The following is a 21,224-nucleotide window of genomic DNA, read 5'->3' on the forward strand; positions in this document are numbered from 1 at the left end:
GTAAGTCATGGGGATGTAATGCACAGCATAGGGAATATAGTCAATAATATTGTGAAAGCGTGGTACAGTGTCAGATGCTTGCTGGACTTATCATGGTGATCACTTCTTTAGGTATATAAATGTTGAATAACTATGGTGTTCACCTGAAACTGATATAACGTTGTATGTTAGCTATATTTTTAAATATAAATCTTAAAAGATAAACAGTTCACAGACAGGAAGCTGCTCTGCAGACTGCCCTGTGAATAGCACTAATGTAGGAAATCCTATAGGAACTACCTACGACCCTTGAGTTATCCATAGATCTAGATGTCAAGACTTTGAGCAATGACCTTATCAGTCATATTGAAGAGGGAATAGTTTCTTTTTCATAAGTGATGTGAAGGTAGAAGCTTTAGAAAAGAAAATATCAGGTCACAATTGCAGAGGTGATGTGTAATGGGGCACACATGACTAGTATGAGTCAGTCCACTTAGCTCACAAGACCACTGGCATAGCAGAGAGTCTGACAAAATGAAAAGGTTAAAGTCCTGGGCATCACTCACTGTATTTGTGTGAAAGTTCTAGAGATTCAGAATGTACATAGAGGGCTATCAAAAGGGAGGCCGTATGGGTTGTATGACAGTTACATGTGTGAGTACAGTGCTATACTGCCTTGGTTCAAACACTAGTGACCACACTTTCCAGCTGTGCAATTTCAGGTGATTAATAAATATAACCTCACAAAGTCTCAATTTCTTTATCTATAAAGTAGGAGTAATGATAATCATACCTATCTCTTAGGGTTGTTTTGACGATGAAATAAAATATTCACGTTGATCACTCAGCATATAGCACAGTCCATACATGTTAGCGATTGTTCTTCTTTTGCATCAAACCGAAGTACTTTTTACAGTACTTGATGAAACACTAAAATGGATCACAGATATTCTACGTCTTATTGAATGAGCAGGAGGAAAATGCATTCTATGGGGGAAAAGGAGCACGTGAAGCTTCAGAGTTTATATCTTGTAAGGATATACATTTATTAAAGGTGATAAAATTCTGTACCAACTCTGATAAGCTAAAAACTGCAAAGAAGCAAACCCATGTGTTTCAGACTTAATGGATCCTGAAGATTCCCAGAAACACATTAGGTTCATCCTTTGAAACTTTCTACTTGACCGGAGCTGGAGTCACCTGGTAAAAATCATTCACAGGTCAGTCATGTAAATCCACTCCTGGAAGCTTTTCTAAAGGTTGCAATTTCAAGCAAATAGTCTATTTATTTCTAATAACAATTTCCCCTTTATCAGAAGAGACTCTTACCGTAGATGCTGGTAAAACAGTACTCACTGATAGAGAGTCTATAATGTCATTCAAGGCAAGAGTGTACACCATGAAAAAGTATCCTTAAACATAATCCCATGACATCAGAGCAGTGCTTGGTAACTCGGGGAGGGAAGGATGCTCATTCAAGGGCTTAGCATGAAATGAATAATTGCTGAACCACTAATAGGAAACTACCAACAACATTAACTTTTGCTTGATTGCATTCGGAAGAGTCTAATTGGAACCAGCCTTAGGCAGATACAACAGGTGTATATGTACTAAGGTCCTGACTGCCACACCTACAGACACAAAGAAATAATGATGCTCTCTTTCCTCATTCAGGAACTCCCAAGATTAGATCTGGTGAGGAAGGACTAACTCTCACGGGGATCAGCTCTTGGGGAAAGCATTTGAAAAGCTGGGTGTCAGGGCTTTGGAATGACAGACACCTCACCTGGATCCCAGCCCTAGCCATGTCCTGGTGCTGGGAATGGGGCAGGCTGCTACAGATTGGAGAGGTGTCATCACATAGCAACTCCTCTCCCTTACTACCATTTTCCTGTGATTTACCCTGTGACCACTATCCCTCTGATCATGTATTTTACACTGCTTCCTCTAATAACTTGTCATTGTAGTCTTACTGGGGTTGTCTAAAATGCAGCACTCTGGGAAAGTGTGAGCAGGAAAATTCATCTCTCACTTCATTCCAGACTCTGCCCACATGTCACCTCTTCAAGGACTTCCCTGGCCACTTTCTTTAACTATCACACCCCACTTCCTCACTCACCAACTCAAGATCATTTTCCTACTTTCTGTTTCTTCTGAAAATTTTGTCCGTACCTTACGTTATTTCTAGTCTATTCATACAACTCAAGTCAGCTCCTAAAAAGGACCGATTCTCCAAAACAAAGATCTATGAGTTCAAGATCCAGTGCTTTTAAATCTTCTCTGATCTGTGTTTCTTCTTCAAATGTGTTTTTTGTATAAGAACTGTGTTTCTTCCCCAAGCATGCTCCAATGACTATTCCTCTACTACGCCCTGCAGCAGATGCCTTTCTATAAATGGGGTCAGAGGAGGCTTCAAAGGGACTGTGCTTGAGTTTCTAGGTCTAGCTCCACAGCTGTGTTGAGTGTTTAAGGTTTCTACCACCATTTATGAAAAGGCTGTTATATCCAGTAACATAATATAATATTGAGAGACATGTGTCTTCTAAATCCAGTTCTACAGCTATTGACAGAAGTAAGGGTGTACAAGAGTTGGGTTGCTATCTAGCTGCTTTTCCTCAACTAAAATTGTCCAAATGGCACTTCCTGGTGAGTCAGAGTCGCTGGGCAGGGTGCCCACGTGTCATTACCAAGGTTACTGAAACACTCTGCTTTCTGAACATATTTTCAGCAGGACTGGTTCTATAAAGAAACAGATGAGACAGCTATTTTGTTTAATTTAAGGGCCCTCCAAAAGCTAGCCTGAATACAAATTTTATTCATATTTACTTCATCCGAAATTCCTGGCAGTCACCTTCTAGAGATACACATCTCCTAAATAAATAAAGATTTTTTTTTTCTTTAAACACTAGAGTTACAAATTAGCTAGCTGACACATTAGCAGGGGTTAGTCACTGATCAATATTTCATCGTATCTCTTCAAACAGGGCGCTCAGGTATCTGACATGTGAGTGAAGAGTGGCACTTTATTATGAGAACCCAGGACCTCTCAAAAAGAAGCCCTAGGTGGTTTTCTCTTTATCAGTTCTAATTCTAGAACTAGTCACACTGACATGTGAATGATTAATAGCAGATCTGTCTTGATATGGAGAAGAGAACATAAAAATCCCAGGTAATCTTCAGGGGGCAAGTGTGCAGCAGTGAAAGCAATGCAATTTCTTCTCACTTCGGCCTAAGACCACCTTCATTTCCTTCCTGTTGACTCAGCCTCAGGCTCTTCTGTCACTGAGGGCCCTGCCCACTGACTCAGTAAACTGCGTTTCCTCAAAGCTAACATTTCTTCAGATGCTTGCCAACTGAAGACTCCAATGTACTTCTTATTCCAGGGACTCTTTGAGTTCCTTAATAATACCCTCATTTCTCCCCATGCTACCTGTGTTCTTAAGTGAAGACACAGGTACAATGAGTAAAGAAAATGCTTGAACAATCTCTGAGATGACTTCTGGGATATCAGTGTGTGTGTGTGGGGGGCAGGGGGGTTGGCTTTTGCAGACTTGGGGCAAGAGCACAACAGTGATCCATAGGTCCTAACCTTTCTGGAAATGTCACATCCAATCTGCTCCCCTCATGTAGACTTTGTAACTAAAAGGGTTAACAAATATATACTATCCATAAGACTCTGATTAGAAAAGGAAAAGTAATCCTATATAGACCACTGAATGGGGTCATGTTTCCTATGAAAGATGAGATCAAGCATCCTCTGGAAACATCACCAAAGCAAACTCCTTTCATCAAACTCACTGTTTCCATATACTCTTTAGAGTTCTGGCTGGGAGGTAGGAGGCTATATTCTTTTCATTCTAAGCTCTTGACCCTGGGCAATCACGCAACCCCTGGGATATGGTTTCCTCATCTGTAAAATGAGTATACTATATCTACATTAGCTACTGTACCAATTGTTATGAAAATCAACAAAGGTAATATATGACCTTTTATTCAGGAAATGTTGTGGAAGCAGGTGTGTCTGGTAACCTGGCAGTCTGGTAACCTGGCAGTGAGTAACCAACAATGAATAAGACATAGTCCCCTCCCTCAGATAGGAAGTCAGACACAAAATAATGGGGAATCATCATAATTGCTACAATGGAGATACAACAGAAACTCATATACCCATTAGATGTAGAATGAGCATGATTCGTTATCAAAAAAAGTGAATTTAAGTAGATATCACGTGAGTGACATATATATAATTTTAACTTAATCCATACAAATATACATTTATTGGTCAATCTATTAATATTCTGTGTAATTCCTTTGAGTATGGGTCTACTCATTCAAGTTCCGACTTCTCTTTTTTCCAAAGATCATACCGATAAGACATTCTGTGTCATTCCTAGTAATTACAATTGTCTTAAAGTAGAATAAGAGCTTAAAGACACTTGGGAAACAGACAAGCTTGCAAAATCCTGTCATTTTTATGTTTTTTTTCCCCCTTAATCTTTCATTATTGTCTAACCTACCTCTAACTCAATAGAAGTTTTTCTAAGAGTCTTGCCCACAAGGTAACTTAGTTTTCATTCATTTGTATTTTGTTGACTTACAGACTATATACATAACGAAAGTATTCAATACCAATAGCATAAAGAAGTTTGGGAACAAATTAGCTGCGCCTTGGTAAGCATCTACCTCACTGGCTGAGGCAGAAGGCGACAGGCACACTGGAGAATGGTTACTAGTTGGGAGCTCTGAGCAGGCAGTGGACAGAAGTCCGTGTGCTCTCAGAGGATGTGGAGAGTGTGTTGCAAGTTTGGTAAGTAAGGACTGGTTGAAGAGCTTCACCATGTGCACAAAGTGCTTTGAGCCCACAATGCAGCTACTATTTCTGCTTGGATTTGGTCTGCGATGAAAACCACAGAAAACATGTCATTTGCAGCCAGATCTTAAAGAAGTTTCAATTAAAAAAAATAAAGAAATAAAATGAAAGCAGTTGAGGGCTTGGAGAAGAGCAGTATGGAGCCAGTATATGGAAACCAGAAAGGGATGGACCATGGAAAATTCATTTCAGCCTCACTTTCTGAATGCCCACCTGGGAAATGTGGCCTGAGAATAGGTGCCTGAGAAGAAGTGAACAGATAGGTATGATTTTAATCAATGTGTTCAATTATCCAATGACTGTACACCATTCCCATATCCAATGACTGGATATGTATGCTCTCTGAACATGTCACCTTGCAAAGATTTCCGAACAAGTTCATCTACCAAACCTCCTTTCATCGGTGGGAAAGGAGGGAGGTCAAGAAGAACATCAATACAGGCATGTGTTTAGCCTGTAGGACCCAGGGAGACTTGATCATCAGGGGACTGCAAAGGTTAAAGGCCCATTTGTACCCAGGTGAAATGCAAGTTTCCACGCGTCATTCTGCTGAGAAATAATGATTACCAAAAAGGTGTTGCATAACACTTTGTAATGTTAGAAGGTTGACTGCACCCACCATGCCTTCCTGTAGGGACCATTCAGTACCTAAGTAAAATCTTACTCCTTTTCTGATACTGGCTGAAACGCCACCTGACCCTAAGACAGTGTTTCCTGAATTCTATGCCGCTGGCCCTTAGTCGGAAAACAGCACTCATCCTTTTGCCCTCCTCAGGCATGTTTCTTGAGCCTCTGTTAGAGCAGTGACTTTGTTTGGCCTTGAGTCAGGGGCTACTGGGTACACATCTGTGTCTGCTCAGGAACCGTCAACTTCCTGGACGTTGGGTCTTCACTTTCAAGACTCTTTATTTTCCCCAATAGCATCTTCCACAGCGTAGTCAGTAATTTCACAGTAAGTACTTATGTGCTCAACTGGAGAAATGAAGATACGAATTAGAGGTCTTGGTAGCCTGGAAGAGAAACACAGTTGCATTTCTGAAACATGCTTCTAGAAAATGATGGCGAGAGGTGGGAAGAATAAAAAAAATGGGAGGGGATCTTGTGTTCAGGCACAAGGAGATAAGAGGTCTGGAAAACAGGACCTTTGCAAAAAGGGCAGAGGAACTGAGATGGTTTGGTATGGAAATGAGATGATTTAGGGGAATTAATAAGAGGCTTTAATTATATACATCAAATAGTTAAACAAAGGAAGATTTCCAGCTGTTTTCTGACTCTACTGAGGACGAAACCGGGAGGAAGACAATACAGTTAGTCTAATTTTCTTTCACATGTTATCATCAGGGTCTTTGTCCACAGTGTTTCTGTATAACTCTGTAGAAACTAAGGGAGCAATGATACTTTACAGGCCATCAGGATTTTATTAGGCTGGCATGTGAACACAGACTGGTCAGTGTCTGTGCCATTTGTCAGTGTGTCTGAAACTCGTTTAAACATTAGTTAGTGTTGATATTGCCTTCTGAGAGTTTCCCAGAATGCCATTATCTGGTCTGTATGTGTTCAGGGTCCTACCAGTCTCTCATGGATGCGTTTGCTCTCTATATAAATGCATCTAATGACCATGATTGGACTGGGCCTGGGGTGGCGGTGCTCTGTCCTGATGATACTTGATGCTGGCTCTGGCCTAGATGAGGAAAAGAGAAATTCAGTGAAGTATTGCACAATTATCCAGGGCGTGATAAAGAAACCCTGAGAACTTTCCCATCCTATCAGAACGTGAAGACTGGTCATTGTCACTCAAGACAGAGGGGAAACAGGCGGGGTCAACCTTAATTAGCTGTTCAGTTAGCCTGCACTGGGACCCTTAGATCTAGATCTTACTCTAAAAATCACTGAGACCAGAATGTGACATGTGAGTATTAATTCTGTCTTAAGAAGGGATAACTGCTAACCAATAGTTTTGCTATTAAAGTGGAGGGCGATCTAGGCTTATTTGTGTGGTTTTGTGGTTGCGTATTTGTGTGTCTGTGTGAACTGCATATTTATTTATTGTCAGAAGACAAAGCTTCATAGCTGCAAAAGAGATAGACTGACCCCAGAGTTAGCTCATATGGAGGGAGGAGAATCATTTGCATAAATACTTTTTCCTACTCTGGGGCAGATTTGCAACTCATCACTAAGGAGCTGTAGTGGGGAGAATGAGGAGAGAGAGAATTATTTCTTTCACTTCTTCAGTAGGTTGACCTCACTTTTCCCGTGTTGTGCGGAGACCCACAGCTGTTTGCCTTGGGATCAGACCTGGCTGAGTAGCATTCTGCCCTTCTTTCCCAGAACTGACCTGGGAAAATGACCTGGAACTAGACATTAAAAACAACACACTTCTTCAACTCTTGTTTTCCTCCCACAAGCCTATATGAGGATAACAACAGCAACACATTAGTCCTCTCGCCTCACTTCAGACCCACTTAAGCACCCTATTCACTGTCTGGATGATTTACAGATTATTTTGGTTTCTCTGACAGCAATTAAAGTTAACATTCTGGTACTTAGTCCCTTCTAGTGGAAGTAGCCCTATCTTTTTAGATAAGGAGCTCAACAATAATCAAAACATAAATCAAAACAAACAAACAAACAAAACCCTTGTAAACACCCTGGACTGGTTAAATTCAAACAGAAAAATTAGCAGGGAGTTCTTGATTCAATTTGAGTTTTCAGAATGATAAATGGTAGCCATGAATGTTTTAAGGTTCATTTTAATGTATCTTTTATGAACTTTGAACGCATCACCAATTTATCTTTTATTTTAGCTTTTTAAAAATAGTAAAACTGAAACTGCCTTGCCAAGATTTAAAGAGATATTAGTTCTCTCCTCACATATTCTGTCTGGTCTTGTGAGAGTGCCCCATTGTACTCAAGGACAACAGTTCTTTGCAGGGCTGGATCTTAGACACTAAAGACAGCCCCTCTTCAATGGGGTTACTACAGGGAAAAAACGAAAATTTCAGTGCATCATAGAAGGGACAATCTAATCCTCTTTGCTAATACATCTGCTCTGGCAGTTTTGCTCTGCAAATCAAAAGGCATCCTATTAATTAAAGTTCCTTCTCCTTTCATTTTTATTCAGCTTGTGAAATGTGACCAGTATTCACCAAAAAAAAAAAAAAAGAAAGAAAAAAAAAAAAAGAAAAAATTTGAAGCCATTTTAGTCACAAATATCCACCGAAGGGTGTGCACTTTGATTTGTTGTCTGGTTTCCGCTTACTGTTCTTCCTCTTTTTTTTTAAAGAAGGAGCCCTTCTCCTTTGGCAGAGTGCAATACATTCAGAGAGCTTTACAAAACAAAGCTTTCAGCTCTGAGTCAGCAACAAACTCATCTTTGTTCCTGTGCTTCTATTAAGAAAAGAAGGCCAATTTTATGCAGGTTTCTATGGCTGGCTTCACAAAGGCATCTCTCTGTGTGCAAGCTCTCTGGCTGGAACAGGCGACTCTGAGATCATCGTTTTCAGTAACGACCAGCTGCAGTGATCGGAGAAAGAAAATCATAAACTGGTTTATATAGTGATTTTCCTGAGGAGCCTGAAATACAGATTCATTCACTGGCAGGCACTTAATAAACGCAGGGCACTGGCTGTGTCCACTCACACAACCCAGTGCCTCTTCCACACTGTCCTTTATCTCCACTCTGATTGGATATGCACAACATTCGTCTGGAGGAGGAAGTGAAGCTCATTTGCATTTTCCTGGGTTTCCCAGGAAATTCCCAGGAATTCTTGTCCTTCACTCTGATGGAGTTTTCCTGTGTTTGGGGTCACAACACATGATCAGCTCACAGCGTGTCTCCAGGTACTGAACGTTTGTTTACAATATGCCTTGGGCACTATTGGGATTTCCAGTCTGCCCACAAGGGAGATAGCTTAAGATTTCTAGGACACAGGCAAACATTCAGAATACACAAAACACTAGTATGCGCCTAAAGCAAGCATTTTAAAAAACATCAACAGAACCCTATTTGTCATGAGATTGAACAGGATGAGACTTCAATGATATGGACCCGCATAGAGCTGTCTGTGCTAGTGTTGCTTCCTTAAGAGCGCTCTGCAGTAGGTTCATACATATTTTGATTTAAAAGAAAATTCCCAGATTAAATAAATTTGGGTGGGAAATGCTGGTTTTAACAAAATGAAACTTCTTTTAACTGCAGGAATTCTCAGGACCTTAAATATATTAATGCACATTGTCATTTTCTAAGAAAGATATCTTCTTCTCCCCTCAATACCCCTACAGGAACATCTGTTTGGACTACTATTCCAAAGACTGCATCTTTGGGGAAATGCTGACCAAAACCAACGGGATGATTGACAGCTCGAGGCTTCAAAAGTTTAGGCTATCCAGGGCGAAGCTGCCAGAGGAATTTCAGACATTTGCTTTAATATGGGTACATAAAATATTTATAGTCAAATGTTATCTGAAACTAGCTATTTAGATATTAATTACAGTGTGAAATAAGAGAGCACTGTACCTTTTTCCCCCTCCAAAGGCTATCATTTTACAGGCAGAGCCTTAGGGGATCTCTATTGGTTTATGGATACACTGGCTGTCTGGCTCTCACTGGCTGTGAGGCTTTGTGGCATAAAGAAAGAGCCATGATGGAATGCAAATGAGAGGCCTGGGTTGCTTAAGTAGGTGGAAACCTAGCAGGTACTACGTTTCTACTTCTCAACTCAGAGCTACCAATTAGAGATGTCAGAAACTGTATTTTCGCTATATTTAAGTATGATACAATTTTTGTCGTTATATGAAAACTGCTAGCAAAGACTTTTGTTCATTCTTCTTTTTAATTATTTCGAACAAAAAGTATTCATTGAGTGCCTACTTCATACCAGGTACATTGTAAATAAGCCAGATATGATCCCTGCTCTTCTGGAGCTTACTGGCTAGATGGGAGAAAGGAGAAATGCCAGGTTTTATAATTTCTAGTCATACTTATTCATTTTTCCAAAGGGATATTTATGCACTTAGAACTAAGCGGGTGGGGAAGAAACTACTGCTATTTTGAAAGCATAATGCATTGGCTCCATCCTGAAACTTCCTGACCCAGGGAGCTTATTCTCACAGACATTTGGCCTGTATGTTCTTGTTACAAACACCTTACATTTACAATAACTGTGCTTTGGGGTAGAAATTCATGACGGATAGGATAGGTTTTTTAATTATTTGCCCAGAACTGAGGAACTGTTCCTGTTTCTTAGTGACTGATGAGTCATAGTTTAATCAGTGTGACACTTGTAAAAACAAAACAAAACAAAACAAAACAAAAAAGCCAAAGGTGATTTCTACCTTTGAATCCCTGATACAAGTCTAAACTTATCTGGAGTTGGAAAATAAATCCTCAAGGCACATACCTCAGTATTTGATATATTACAACACATAAAGGATCTTTCTGCACTCCGGAAGCAAGTTGGGACTAGGTTTAGGGTGTTTTTCTTATGAAACAGAAAGATAATGGCTGACTGTGGAATGAGGCAGTGAGAGGGAAGCTGTGATAAAATGGTTCTAAGTTATAATACTTAGAACTTTTTAAATCTACATGAATTAAATGCAGTCGCCTCATGGGGCAGTTATGTTACTTGAGTAGTATAAGCACTAATAAGTCAAGAAAATGGTTTGCTATTAATCGATTCAGAACACACTTTAGAAAAAAAATATGTATAATCTCTGTTGCCAGCTCCTGAGTCTGTGCTTTGATGTATGTTTCTTAATCTTTTTCTATTGTTTGAGTAAATGAACCAGTCATTTGAGTGGTTTCAATGTTTGTCTCTCTGCTCTATTTCTGTATATTTGTTTCTTTTTTTCAATCCAGTTCAATCTCATCAATTCAAGTTCACTTATTCTTTCAAGAAATATTTATTAAATGTCTACTATTGACTAAGCATTAAGTATAAATGTTAAAAAAAGGAAAAGATGTTTTTATATGATGTGAAGAGATACTACTTGAGAAAACAAAAGGTGGCTGTGTGTCTTCTGCAATAAATTATCAGAAAGAGTTGGAAAGAAGTTGGATATTTCTTTATGTCCAGTGTTTAATTCAACTTCCATATTTTCTTTAGATTTTAAAGTACTGTGCCAAATATCTAAATCATCTCAAATGTTTATATGCATATTCTGAATATTATGAGTATTGGAAATATCATTATAAATATTATAAACAAATAGTACCACAGATATTATAATAAAATACTACGATAACTTCAAAATTTAAATATTGTATTTCACAGTTTGCTCTCATATAAGATGCATCTTACATTAAATTTATAGTAATATGGTAGGAAATACAAAAATGACAATTAAAGAGCACAGCCACTTACTTTGTTTCCCATATATATACAATATATAATAAATATATTATATACATAATGGTATCTATTTTACATATGTGTAATATCCGAGACTCTTTCTCTTTAACTTTTATGGCTTCATTACACCCACATACTATATACTTAGTGATAATAAGGACTTAAGGCACCAGTCCACGCAAATGGCTTATCCCCCCTCATTTACCATTCTTTGCACATCTCTGCAGAGGCTATACTGTCAGCGTTTAGAAGAATTTCAAATGGATCAAAAATAAACATCACTATAAAAATATCAAATTCTTCACATCATTGCCAACAAACATACTTTGAAATCAACCAAACAGTATACCTTTTAGTTAAAACACTTTTAAAAGTTGAAGATGATGGCAACTTACTCATTTTGCTTAACTGAACTTGACATCTTGAGTGAATTACAGATTCATTCATTCATTCACTTCTATTTTATGTGGTGTGCGTGTGTGTGTGTGTGTGTGTGTGTGAGAGAGAGAGAGAGAGAGAGAGAGAGAGAGAGACAGAGAGAGAGACAGAGAGAGAGACAGAGAGAGAACTTAGTACTTGTCAAGAACTGTACTAGGAGCTGGGTTTATAGCAGTAAATAAAATAGATAAAACTCCCTGCCTTTGTGGAACTTAATTCCAATGGCGGGAAGACCAACAATCAACAAGCAGCTATGTAATGAAAGGCCAGGTAGTGCCGTGTTAGAAAAGTGCTACAAAGAGAATTAAAGTCATGTGAGGGCCTAGAGGGCGATGGAGAGGGCTTTGATGTGGTGAAGGCCGCTGTTCTCACAGAGCGGGGTGTCTCTGAGGAGACTTCAATGATGTCTGGGAGCAGCACTTTCACTTCTCTGGGGAAACGCATTCCAGACCGAAGGATCTGTAATTATAAGGCTCTAAGGCAGAAGCACAACCGTTGTGATTCCGTAACAGAAAGGGAGCTGCAGGAGCAGGGTGAGGGAGGAAGAGATTGGCAGGAGATGCAGCAACCAGGAAGCAGCTGCATGCACACAGGTGGGACCGGGGCAAAAGCAAATGCAGGCCCGTGATGACATGTCTGAACACGTACGTCATAAATCAGGTAACATACTCTTTAGGAAAATATGTTTTAGCTTCCTTCCTTCCCCTTCATAATCCCCAGGAGACCAAGTTTACAAGTAGAATTCTTGGACTCATGATTCCAGATTGGTGAGTGGGAGTTGGTCCCTGGTCCTTGGTCTGCCCACTTCTCTTTCCACCTTCAGCTCCATTCTATATTGTGAGAGATGACACATATATATGGCCATCCCAGACCATTATATCCAAGCTCAACTCTCAACCCTGCACACAGCAGCCTCTTGGATCTCTCTGGAGTCCAGGGTGTGCAAATCTGCAGCGGGGTCTGTCCCCAGAGATACGGATCCTATAGAAGAGATGACAGCCCTGGAAGCAGGTGTGCCGACACCTGGGCAGGGAATGCTGGGCCTCTGCAGAGCAGTGAGCTATAGACTCCAGCTGTGCACATTCCAGTGACCTGGGGACTCTTTACCAGGTGGTAGGTGCATGGGAGCAGCTGGCAGTGCAGCTGCAGAGAGGCCACAGCTGGGCCCTTGAAAGCACATGCTCCAAGCCGGGTTCTAAGGACATCACCAGCTGGCCCTGTAGGTCTTGGTAAGGATTTGGCTTTTAATGTAACCGAGCTGGAAAGACATTGAAGTGTTTCAGTTTATATTGTCAAAGTTTCTCTCTGGCTGCTGTGTGGAGAGTAGCCTAGAGTAGAACAAGAATGGAAGGAGGGAGCCCACTTAAGAGGATGTTGCAGTGTTTTAGACAAGAGGTGTTGATCTCTCTGTGTTCCTATTAACACCCATTAGTTATTGATAAACAAAATACCCTGGTCCTCTTAAAAGCTACTGGAGACTCTAGAAAACAGATTCTTCTGTGGGAGGAGAACTAACTGAGAACTGAAAGCTTTTACACCCACACATCTTCCGGTTTACGCTCCTTTAATGTGTCTTTATTCCTCAGCTGTCTCCACTAACACGATTCCACTATTTTTATCTTCATGGCTTTATTATTTCAGGAAACTCTTTCCCAAGAAGATATACATTGTAAACAGCTATACTGTTTGCTCCAAGAGCTATGTGAAAAAAAATAAATGAACATCAGACTATTTGACTTTTCTATGGATAATATCAAACTACTCTTACTCTTCAAGACTTTGAAACTTCCTTCTAAAAACCCTCCCCTTGCCATATTCATCAATTATAATTTATTATATCATGATCCTCAAACAATCTCAATAAAGTTTTCTGCATTGAAAGACTGTCTTAAACTACTCCTAACTTTGCCTGACCTGCCCCCCACCCCTTGGAAAGGCTACTAAAACACAGCCAAGGTAGAGTTCTCCTTTATCTCAAGAGGAATAAATTCAGCTTTGTCTCATCGACAGAGTATTTTAGTGGTATTTATAGTGAAGCAGCCTAGGCAGTCTCGGAGGCCTGTTGAGATCTGATCAAAACTTCACACTTCTGTAATGTAAGACCCTCAATGTGGAAATACAGCAATACTCAGAGACTCTTGGGGTTTTCAGCTCAGGGATATGGCATGGGTCCAACCTCCTATTTATATCATTTTCTTTTCTCTTCTGTTCTCTTCTGTTCTCTTCTGTTCTGTTCTCTTCTCTTCTTTTATTCAGCCCCCCCCCCCCCCATACTGACTTTACTTTCTATTCTAAGAATCATAAGCCATTTAGAGGAACTCTTCGATTATGTAATCCAGTCTATAAACCTCTTACTCTTACTGGTAATGTACCTTAATACTGCAGTATTATAACTGCAGAACCAGCTCAAAACAGTCATATCTTTTTTCTAACAAGATTCTGAGTTGCTTTTCAGGGACAGCAGACCAAAAGCACAAGTCATGCAGCCAAAGTCAGTGTAGAGGAGAGAACTTTGACCTCCAGCTGCACCCAGAAGCAAAGTCTCACTGCCCCGACCCACAGAACAAAAGGACTGGGGCATAACCAGAACTTGAACACCAGAATCCTTTCAGAAGGGCCTTCCCTTCTGTCCAGCACGATGTGGTGCTGAAGCCTCTTACCATAAATGGCCAAGTTCCAGGGTCCTCCAATTAAAACGTGCCCTGCCAGTGCTTCTGCATACCTGTGCCTCCTAACCCCTTACAAACCTGCCCAGAACCCTGGATGGGAGGTGGATTTGGGCTTCTCCCTATCTCCTTGTTGGGCTGCCTCTTGAAAATGAGCTCTTTCCTTATTGTACACTTGATGCTTTAGTGATTGGTCTGACTGCATGCTGGGCATTCAAATTCGTGGGTGGATTACAATATTGTTATTTATAAGAAGGGCCAAGTACATGTTTCTCATATATGCTTAGTCTTTGTCCACGGTTCCTGGTTCATAGCTTCCCAAACCTTGTAATTCCTGAGCAATAAGCGCAACGCCTATTATTTTTTGTTATAATATTTGGTCTTTTGTCCTCAGATCCTGAAAATACTTCAGAGTCCTAAAGGCGAAATGAGTGTCTAGTTATTCATAACAAGACTCTTTCCACCACAACTAGGTTTATGTTAATGAGGCAACTTTTGGAAAGAACCTAAGGATGGAGACTAGTTGCCAGGGGAACCAACCAAGAAAAGAGGGTTGGAAATTTAAGTCCTGCCCTCTGATTTCCAGGGAGGAGAGGGGGGTTAGAGGTTGAGTCAATCACCAATGGCCATTGATTTAGTCAATCATGCCTATGTTATGAAGTTTTCATAAAAATTGAAAAAGGAGGGAGCTTCCAGGTTGGGGAACTAAAATTCTTCCAAGTGTTACTGTGCTGGGCCCCACACTCCATGAGGAAGGAAGCTCCTTTGTTAGGACCTCACCCTATGTATGTTTCATTGGCTGTTCATTTCTACCCTTTGAAATACACCAGTAATCTAGTGAGTAAATGGGTTTCCTGAGTTCTGTGAGCTACTCTAGCAAATTAATCAAACCTAAGGAGGGTGTTGTAGGAAGCTGATTTATAGCCAGTCCCTCAGAAGTATGGGTAACTACTTGAACTTGTAATTGGCACCCTGAGTTGGAGGGGGTTATTGCAATCTCCCATTTATAGCTGATCAGTCAGAAACACAGAATTGAGTTGAATTCTCAAACACCCTGCTGCTGTGGAGAAGCCCCCATCTACATGTTGAATATTGGGTCCACAAACCCAAAATAATTACTGACAGCACTAAATTTGTCTCTCTCCTTGTCATTTTTGGGTCTATATCTCTAAATGTAAAGATGAGAGGGAAAAGGACATGGGTAGCCCCCACAAGTCTGTTCCTCAAGCAGCTCTACAGACTGAGAAATTCAGAAGGTTTTTACTCAAGCAGGCTTCCTTTGGACAAAGTTTGCTCCAGGTGGCAAGTCATTTACAAAAACCCCGTGGGAAATTCCCTTACTCTTGTTTTCTCAGTGAGCTTGGTTCTGGACGAGACCTCTTCTACAACTTTTCACCTCTTAAAAATTTTAAATTAGTCAGGTTTGCAGCTGGAGGCATTCTAGACCCAAACTGGGGAACCAAGATACAAGATGCATAAGTGACACTTACAACCAACTGTTCCTAGATTCTTATGGATTCCTCTCTGTCTAAACCCAACTCTGCTCCCCTCTGGGCCAGATTCCTGCTTCTTTCATGTATTTATATGAGACACTACATTCAGGTACTTGCTTTCCCAGATGGCATAATTCTTTTTTATAATTTCTTTTTTAAAAATTAAATTTATTAAGGTAACATTGGTTAATACCATTATGTAAATTTCAGGTATAAAACATTATGATTTGATATCTGTATCTAAATGGCATAATTTCACCGAGGATAATTTAGAATTACAGAAGCAACTTTGGGGGAATTCTTTTTTTAAGATCAAAATATTATCACAGAACTATTAAATGCCAGGAACTGTATTTATACTGCATTTTGTATCCTACAGAAATCCTGTGAAGTTGGCACTATTTTTATTGTGGTAGAACATTTAACATGAGATCTACTCTCTTAACAAATTTTCAAGTGTACAATAAAGTATGTTAACAGTTATATAAACCAGAATAGAGAGCCCAGAAATAAACCCATGCAAGTATAGTTGACTGATCTTTGACAATGTGGACAAAAATACACAACAGAAAAGGATAGTCTCTTCAAAAAATGGTTTTGGGAAAACTGGATATCTATATGCAGAAGAATACAATTGGACTCTTATCTTACATCATACACACACAAGAAAAACTCAAAATGGATTAGAGACTTAGACATCAGACCTGAAACTAAAACTCCTAGAGAAAACATAGGGGAAAAGCTTCTTGACATTGACTTTTTCAAAAACTGCTTGGATATAACACTAAAAGCAAAGACAATAAAAGCAAAAATTGACAAATGGGATTACATTCAATTAAGTGTCCACACAGCAAAGGAAATAATCAACAATGTGAAAAGGCAACATTCAGAATGGGAGAAAATATTTGCAAGCTATATTTCTGATGAGTTAATATCCAAAAAAACATAAGGAACTCCTGGCACTCAACAGCAAAATAGCAAAGAATTCAATTTCAAAGTAAGCAAGGGACATATATCTCTAAGCAGAATACACAAAGGGCCAACAGAAAAACATAAAAAGGAATTCTGATGTTTTCAAAATTGTTCATCTGAGAGACACCTCAGAACAAAAAGGGAGCAAAATCCCAAATATCCGATGGTTTGCATTTTTCATTGGCATAAAAATTTATCCAAAAAAATGTAAGATTCCAAAATTGTTTCTTTAAGAGATTAACTGGCCAAAGTAAAAGAGAACTGTGAAAAACTATCTCTCATTTAGTTCCTTTTAAACCACAACTAACGCCTCAAGGTTTTCATCCTACTATTCCTCTTCCTCCATCTGTGCTCCTGATGTCCCTGTGACCTCATTTCCCCGTAATCTGCTCTCCTTCCCTTCTTTTCAGCCAGACACTCTCCCAAACTCAGTTACTTTTTAAAGTTAAACCTCCCTCAGAATAGGAAAATCTCTTGGTTGCTTTTAAGCCCTGGTCTTCCTTTGAGTTGAGTGCCTCCGTCAAAAACTTTCCAAGTCTTTGGCAAAACTTGTAGAAAAATTTAGAATTGTTTAAGAATGTATAATTCAGGGGCCCAGATCTATACCAGTTAGTTAGTAGGAAAATTAATGGAAAATGCAGAATGAGAAGATCCTGAGGATGACTTAAAAACTTCCAGATTTCGTAGTAAACCAGAGGCATTTAGGAAAGCTACAGATGTTAGACAAGGTCTTGTAGAGGCTATCCCAAAAGTCTTGCCCATGAAAATGAATGGACTGTATTCCAGTCCTGTAAGCAAAGGAAGGATGAGTTCAGAGACTTTCGTGATAGGCTCTTGGACACGCTTAGACAGGATTCAAGAGTAGCTCCTGAAACAGGTAGAAACTTAGTCCTCTCTTCACTTTTTATAAGTGATCTTAAGCCAGAAATAAAGGAAATCCTATTACTTTCTCACACATCTCCATTCATTCTTGAAATACTTTAAATCTTGCTATTCTTTTTCCTTTACATCAAGAATGTCATGACTAGGTAACCTCTGTTTGCTTACTATCAATGCTCTGAATAGGTGTATTAGAAAGTCTTTTAGAAAATTTCTTCTTAATTTTATAAAGTATGATGCATATTGTATGAGGATAACGTTTGATGCTGTTAGGAAAGCTGCCTCTTAGCACCAGAAGACCTCAAATGGAAACTAGCAAAACTTTTATAGGAAATTACCCACCACAGTAAGGATAAACTGACTACTACATCTAATTAACATGGATGAAGGAATTTTACTAAAATTGCTAAGGGTATGTGTGGTTCAGGTATCATCTTTCACCAGCATAATTCTAGTAAAACTGTAATGGTTAGGGTTAGGTTTAGGAGATAAGTAAATACCAGTGAAACTATCACCACAATCTATGCCATAAACATATCCATCGCCTCCCAAAGTTTTCTCCCACACTATTCATTTGCTTTGAAATATTTTTTCCCATTCTGAACATTGCCTTTTCACATTGTTGATTGTTTCCTTTGCTGCACAGAAAATTTTTCGTTGGATGTAATATCAATGTCAAGAAGCTTTTTCCCCATATTTTTTTCCTAGAAGTCAAGATAAGGGCTCAATTTATTTTCTTTGCATGTGGAAATACATTTTCCCAATTTATTGAAGAGATTATCCTTTCCCCATTGTACATTCTCGGCACCCTTATCAAAGACCAGTTGACCAGAGGGTAAGGGGGGCGGGGGGTGGGGGGGAGGGAGATGAGGGTAAGGGGGATCAAATATATGGTGATGGAAGGAGAACTGATTCTGGGTGATGAACACACAATGGGATTTATAGATGATGTAATACAGAATTGTACACCTGAAATCTATGTAATTTTACTAACAATTGTCACCCCAATAAATTTAATTTAAAAAAAAAGAAAAGACCAGTTGAACATATATGCATAGGTTTTTTCTGAGGCTCTCTATTCTGTTCCCTTGGCTTAGTAGATTTTTAATATGTTCAGGTCATTGTTTATTCTCACGATTTTTGAAGCATTTCATTGCTGGAAAAATAGGCTGCAACAATGTCAAAAAAATCACTTAATTTTGTGTTCCCAACTTAGGAAATTCCGATCTCTCGCTAGTAATAAGAGTACCCATTTTACTGGAAATGTTAAAAGGGTTTGCAAAGTTCTGCCACTTAGAAACTTTACACTACATATTGCCCCTGGTTCTTGGAAAGGAAGAAAAACAAAACAAAACAAAACAAAACAAAACAAAACAAAACACCCCCAGAACTCTAGAACTCAAATCAGCAAAAGTTTAGAGACTCTTAAACTTCTAAGACCTAAGGTATTGCCGTTGAGACCATCTCCTGGGATTCAATCTCTCCCTACCTGAAATATCACCCACAGTTCTCAGCTCCACCTACTAATAGTAGATATGGTCAAATATTGCAGGAAATTTAGGGAATACATGCAGTGGTATTATCAAGAGGTTTCTGCAGCCTTTTTTCATATTCTTTCTAAACAACCCTTGAGTGATCTAAAACCTCCGACCAGTTCTTCTAGAAGGAGCCCATCAAGTACTGTCCACAATGAAAAAAAAGGTCCAATTGTAAATTTCAATATATTTTTGAATCACTGGAAATGGTCCTTAGCACAGATCTCAAGATGACGATTCTTTGGATCTCTCCAGAAGCACACAATCTCCTAAAAGAGACAGTTGCAACTCAAGCACTTCATACTGAGTAGACGACTAGGTAACTCCCACCCAAGATCCATAGAACAATACTAAGGATTGCAATGCTTTAGTCTGTGATATTTTGTTCTTTATTTTTTCAGACATTTTATCACTTCTTTTGTTGGATTAAAGCCACTTTTAATGTTATTTTAAGAATGCTATTCCTAATTTTAATGTTTGCTTTCTCAGTCACACCACTGTATGTGTCCCACGCATGGCTGCATGTTACTAGTAAACTAAAGCAGTGCCAAGTACACTTCCCTGTGGGAGTCACCCAGCTTCCCTTGGTACCAGGTCCCTATAATACATCCATTGGTTTCCTGGGTAACTACATTTGACTGTTAGCTAACATTGTAGGTAGAAAACCCCACAACAGACCAGACAGTGAGAAATCTGAAACCGCATATCACCTTGTACTTAGAAAAGGAGGTTCCTGTCTCCACTGAAAAAAACATTAAGTGATCTTTTGTTGGGCCTCACTTTTGAAACTGAGTTTATGCAAAAACAGAAGTGAGAAGAAGATCAGGGTGCAGATGCTATATATTTGGAGGCCAAAGACCTAAGACCTAAGAAAGACACACTATTTTTCTTTTGCCTTAGATCTACTTGATCTTGACACTGAAAACTTCATTGCCCGGTACTGAACCAGTTTTGACAAGTGGTGCCAAACTTTACAACATTATTTGACAGTCCATGAGGATTGCTGTCCACAAACAGTCATTGACTAGCTCCCATTGAGTGGTACTGGATTGGATTTGTGTACAAAGGACTATAGATTTCTACCTGCCAACAGGACAAGGATTTGTTATGTCGGTAATCTGATTCCTATTTTCAGGATAGCCTCTGCATCCATCAATCACGCAGGGACCATTTTGACCTATCCATTTTTCCCTTTTAGAAAAAGTTCTCCATGTGCTTTAAAATAGGCCTGGGAAGTAGGAAGACTACATGCCATGAGTCACAGACTAGCAAAAGAGCTAGAGGGTATCACCAAAAGAAGTGTCACTTGAGAAATGCATGAAATCCATCAGGTGTTGGTTCAGAATAGAACCTCATAAGATATAATACTGGCCTCTTAGGAGGAAATTTGTGCTGCTTTTAGGAATGTTGTGATTAAATTCTTTCAGGCCTCTTGATATCTTTAATATCATGCAAAAGATTTGGGAGAGAATAAACCATAAGACTATCAGTTTGGCTAATAACCTCTATCTGCTATATTGGCTCCTTGATTTGATGAGATCTATTCTGTCTAATTTGGGCATCTTCATTCCGGGTTGACAAGTGAATTGTAACTCGAATCATAATTCTTCTCTTATGGTTTGTCCGGTTGCAATGTTCTAATGTGTGATCTCCATGTTTTTGGATATTGCTGAGCAGCTACGGTGTTACTGAACGACGCAACAAATTATCATCCAACCAAAAGAACAGGAAAACCTGACACTTGTGGAGGTTGAAACAACCATCCCTAGAAATGTGGTACACTATCATGACAACTCACACAGTGACAATTTGGCTTGAGCACATCCCCAGGTGTTAGTGGTCCGTTTCACAGCCCAGGCTGAGGAATGACCACACAGCAGGACTATGAGAACCAAAACCATCTACATGCATTCTGCTTACAGCCCATGTACACATGACTATTATTTGGCTGTCTTCATTAACGTGAATTGACTGTTCTTCACTGACATGAATTTACTATTCTAGGAAACTCTCGTGTAGAAAAACAAAAGATGCAAATAACT

Source organism: Rhinolophus sinicus, chromosome 8 (assembly GCF_057876585.1).
Source record: "Rhinolophus sinicus isolate RSI-liver-muscle chromosome 8, RSI-T2T, whole genome shotgun sequence".
NCBI lineage: Eukaryota > Metazoa > Chordata > Mammalia > Chiroptera > Rhinolophidae > Rhinolophus > Rhinolophus sinicus.